The following is a 5,838-nucleotide window of genomic DNA, read 5'->3' on the forward strand; positions in this document are numbered from 1 at the left end:
TTGGGAGTTTGTTCAAACTCCCAACGATCTGTGTTTCCGCATCGAGAGTTGTACTCTCGACAGACATATCCCGACCAAACTCTCGACGACAAGTTTGTCGTCGGGAGTGGATCTTCCGATGCATTTTTTACCATTTTCTGACAATTTAAAGTGTCGGGAAATGGGTGTTTTCATGTAGTATGAGCTTTAATTGAGTGTCCCAGTAGTTAACGAATGTTGGTTAATTCGGTTAAAAGAGTTTAGCCAATTAATCTTGGGTCGTTGAAGCTCACGATCTATAGGTCCATTAGGTTCTCATGCCAGCTCATATCGGATTAAACCTCAGTACAATGTGACAAGTGAGTTTGAAGTGTTCATATTCGAATTAGGGAATAAGCGTTAAATATATGTGATATATTTAATGACATATCATTCAATTGGAAATTGAATGATAAAGAGAGAGTTGAAGATATTTAAATAAGATTTAAATATCAAAACTATGAATAAGGATTCATCGAGATTAGTGTTGGATTTAATAATTGAATATTAAATTAAATTAATTAAATTTTTTAATGAATTAAATAATTTAAATTTGATTTAAAATTAATTATTTGAATTAATTTTGAATTAAATGGAATAAATCAAAGTTGGTCAAAGTCAAATGTTGACTTCACCAAGCTTTGAAGGTCAAAGGTCAAAAGTTGACTTCACTGAGTGGGAAATTCCAAAATTAGTTCTGAATTAATTTTGAATTAAATTAAAATTTGACTAAAGTCAAATGTTGATTTTAAAATAGTCAAAAGTCAAAATGTTAATTTCACTTAGTGGAAAGATCCAAGAATGATTTTTAGTGGAAAAATCCAACTTTTAGTGAATTCATTTGGCAAAGTGTTAGATTCTACAAATGCCACTTATCCCACTAAATTGAGTGCATTTTGAAGTGTCAAAATTTGGTTAACTCAATTTTGCATGAATTACATGTAATTGCTTTATAAATAGGATGTTTTGATAAAGATTAATCTTCTTAGTTATTTTGGTTTAAGTTAGTTGAAAAACAATTTTTTCTTGACAACTTAGAGATTCTAAAAGAGTTTTAGAATTTAAGTCTTCAATTCTCTCTCTATTTCTACTCTGAATTGATCTCTAATTTAGTCACTCACTGGATATCACAATCTATTTTGAGGCCGGAGAATAGTGGAGAAGACCTTCGTGGTGGTTCACAGTTGGTTCGTGAGAAGATTGGAGCAAAATTGATGGTCAATTTGGAGCTACAAAGGTTGTAACTCAAACCTAATTTCAAAGTTATTTGCATGCATGTTTTATCTTTAAAATTAATGAAATTTAGAGTGCTTAGGATCCAAATTGTTTCTGCATGCACGTGGTTTATTCTTACAATTGGTATCAGAGCATGTTTAAGTACTTAATTTGCATTAATTTTAGCTTGGTGGGTTTATTTCATGAGATGAAAGTGTGGTGGCTAAAGTGGATATATTACGATTTTGGCATTTTTTTTTAAGCTCTAATTTGGTTGTAATTGAAGGAACCCTGTTGGAGGTCCTTGAGCGAAAGTGGGGATCAAACCTAAATCTAAAAAATTTACAGAATAAAAATTTTATAGTAGAAGAACAAAATCATGCATTTAATTCAGAATTACAACATGCTCGAAATTAAAAACACAAGAATAAATTTGGGTTCAAGAAAACCTTTACCTTTGAAGAACAGTTCTTCAATTGATTCCCTCGAACAAACGAACACCACCACAAAAATTCCTCTGTATTCTCTGGGTGAGAACCTAGGAGTTTGTGGGCTTTGATTATTTTAATTAAGGAAGTTTGATGGAAAAGAGAGGAGGAGGAAAATGATGGGATTTTTTCTAGAACGTTTCTCTATCTCGAGAGAAAAAATTTATGTTACTTTCTTTGTTTTCACACACTGCATAGAATAGGAACCACCACCCACTCACACGTCTAAGAGAGCAAAAGAAGGGGAGGGAGTTACAACTTCGTCCTAAAAATAGTTTTAATAAATTAAATTAAATTTATTTATTTATTTAATAAAGAATTTAATATATATATATATAAACTATATGTTATATCAAATATAACATATAACTTATAGTTTCTATATTGTATTAAATACAATATAATCTATAATTTCAATACTCTCTTACCAATGGCTTTTAATATAAATCCCATTTATATTAAATTTAATTATATGAATCCAATTCATATAATAATATATAATTAAAATTAAATTAAATTAAATTAATTATATCATATATAATTAATTCCCTCAATTAATTTGAACAATTCAAATTAATCCAAAAATTGATTCTCACTAATTCTCGTTGAGCTACAAATGGGACCTCATGGACCTATAACTTGAAGCTCTAACGTGAGTAATTAATTAAACTCCTTTAATTAAATTATCCACCATCTGGTAATTGTCGGGCGCTCCACTAAAAATCGACAGCTGCACTTTTCGCACTACAGATATATTTCTGTATCCATTGGATATAACTAATCAACAGTACGATGACCCTTCACAAATTGCTCGTAAGTACAACTAGACCAAAATTACCATTTTGCTCTTGTAGTTACATCTAACTCCTTAAGTACTACTGATCCTTCTAATGAACAATAAATCATAGTCCAACTTGTTAGGGTTTGTGCCCTAAAGTCTCGTGTCCTGTAGTTTATACACAACTTTGTATGAACACTTGTGATATAATATAAATTATATTTACTTCACTACTTGACTTTGCACATTTAGATATTTTTTATTTTACCACAAACCAATAAACTTAATATCCCTGAATATCTGTATGTAACTTAAACATGTATGTGATGACATACAAGTGGATCATGTCTTGAGTGATAACCAAAATGGTATGTAGTATATGGATATAGAAGGGAAACCTTATCCTAGTAATGCTACGGATGCGGCCCGCTTTGTGGAATGGTCACAAGTGTTGTGACTTGTCACAGATGGTCTGATCCTGATCATTCGTGTAGTGGACATGCGAGTGGGGGCGTCCTATACAAAGAGTTTGTATAAGACCTGACCACGAAGTGTCAACGTCTCGTTATGTAACACTGTTCATGACTGAGACTTCATTTCACTAGGATGACCATAGGTAACATGACCTCAATCCTGAGTGAGTTAGGAAAAACTGCCATTAAGGGCGGTCCTTTGATTTTCATGGGTGCGAGTGGCCAGAACGCCGACTCAAACCTACCATTTTGGGGATTCGTCTGATTTCGGAGCTGAGAACTTAGCTTTACAAAATGAAGTTCACTCATTCCCCAAAGTAGGGGTAAGTAGATAGATTGCTCTCTTAAGGGTTGATCCCGGGGCTTGAACGATGTAGCGCCACGCACCTTCTCATGGCTCGAGAGGTGTTCACACATAGTACAACTATGTTGTATTGTTCATTAGAGGGATCAGTGGTACTTAAGGAGAAAGATGTAATTACAGGGGCAAAACGGTGAATTGGCCTGCTGTAATTACGAGCATCTGTGAAGGGTCATCGTACTAATGATTGGTTATATCCAATGGATATAGAAATATATCTATGGCAAGAAGAGTTCAACTGTCGGTCTTTAGTGGAGTGCCTGACAGTTGGTGGATATCATTACTAACGAGTTTAGTCAGCTATTCACGTACCGTTGAAGCTTCGAGTCATAGGTTCATAAGGTCCCCTTGGTAGCTTGGATACAAGTTGAGAGTCAGTTTTTGGGTCAATTTGAAATGTTCAAATTGATAAGAGGAAGTTCGATTTTATATGATATAATTGAACAAGTTAATTAAATATGATATAATTAACTTTATATATGAGATACATTAATTTGGAGGAAATTGGATATAAATATGATTTATATCTAGTAGAGGAAAATATTATAATTAATATATGATATTAATTTAAATGTTATGAATATGATAAGATCACATTCATTGGATGGTTATAAAGGAAATGGGAAAGTGCCTCTTCTGTTCTAAATAACGGATGAATGCGTTATAAATAGCAGACGGTGTGTTGATCTTGGAGTGCGCGGACATTGTGAAAAAATAGTGTCATCGTTTAGAAAATCAGTGCCTATACGATAGTGACTGCACGATCGCTTATATATACGATATTTCTAAGCAATCGCATATCGATTACACCGTCGCGCGCTATTATCTAAACAATCGTTTACCTTTTTCCTAAGCGATCGTTTAATTCCCGATATTTACTAAACGATCGTATAGAAGATCTCTTAGTTTTTTCCTACGCAATCGTTTGGACGATCGCTCACCCTTTTCCTACACGATCGTTTAGATGATCGTTTACCTTTTCTTATACGATCGTTTAGATGATCATTTACTTTTCCTACACGATCGTATACTTCACCTAAACAATCAAGCATCTTGTCTATGCAATAGACGACCGCATCTCCCACTTGCTTGATCATTGTGTATGGTCTTTCTTCTTCCTTCCCTCTACCAAATTCGAATAAAGCCCACACTTTGGATTCTCACTCCAAGAATACTGAGGGCTATGAGTGGTGTTGTCTTATCTGTTTCCTTTTGTCTGAGTGGTAATTGTTTGAGGTAGACGGTTGGGTTTCAGACTCGTTGTGAAGGAGAAATTCTCATCTGGTATGATTTCTTGATCTCTTTAGCATGATGAATGCATATTAGTATGTTTTGAATATATATGCGGTAATTCTATCACAATGAATTGGAAAGATCTGCTTCCGCTCGTAGGTACTCTTGAATAAGAGTTCCTTCAATTGGTATCAGAGCACTCGGTTTTCTGATATTCTAATTCATTGCTGCAAAAGAATTGAAAATACTTTCTTGGTGGGTGCATTTCTACACTGTTTAATCATTAAATCACTATGGATGTGCGGATTTATGGATGTTTTCGTGGATGTAAGCCTCGGTTTGATTTAATTCTTTTACATTTACAATTGTTTGTAAAGGCCCCTGGGTTTTCTTGGGCATTAATAATCGTTATCGAGTCGTAATTCAAAGTCTGTTTGAGTTTTGAGTCATTCATGAAGAAAGTCAGTGCAAGCGTTGCGGTTCTTCAAGGAAGAAGACGATCAAATGTTGATCGCATCGTACAGACGTTGGGGAATGCGATCGTTGTTGATCGCATCGTGCAAACGATGGGGTACGCGATCGCTGCTGATCACATTGTGTAGATGATCGGGTATCTGAGTAAGGGTTGATCGCATCGTGCAGACGATGGGGTACGCGATCGCTGTTGTTCGCATTAGTTAGACGATGGGGTATGCGATCAAGGGTTGACCGCATTGTGTAGATGATCAGGTATGCGAGCAAAGGTTGATCGCATCGTGCAGACGATGGGGTATGCGATCGTTGTTGTTCGCATCGGTTAGACGATGGGTATGCGATCAAAGGTTGATCGCATTGTGTAGACAATCGGGTAAGCAATCAAGGGTTGATCGCATCGTGTCAACGATCGATTATGCGATCACTGAGTATCAGGTCGTGTATACGATGGGATGTTCGCGTATCACTTAACGCGCGCATACACTAGACGATCGTTTTGGTCAGCAAGCTTCATCATTTAGTAACTGACTAAACGATTGCTTAATAACGCAAGGTAAATCGTTTACCTGTCGCCATGTTAAGTGATTGCATAGACGATCGTTTAGGTCAACAAGCTTCATCACTTAGTAACTAACTAAACGATCGCTTAGTCACGCAAGGTAAATTGTTTACCTGTCGCCGCGTTAAGTGATCGCATAGACGATTGTTTTGGTCAGCAAGCTTCATCACTTAGTAATTGACTAAACGATCGCTTAGTAACGCAAGATAACTCGTTTACCTGTCGCCGCGTTAAGCGAT

This window comes from Benincasa hispida, chromosome 11 (genome assembly GCF_027475165.1).
Source record: "Benincasa hispida cultivar pf3 chromosome 11, pf3_genome.v1.1, whole genome shotgun sequence".
Classification (NCBI taxonomy): domain Eukaryota; kingdom Viridiplantae; phylum Streptophyta; class Magnoliopsida; order Cucurbitales; family Cucurbitaceae; genus Benincasa; species Benincasa hispida.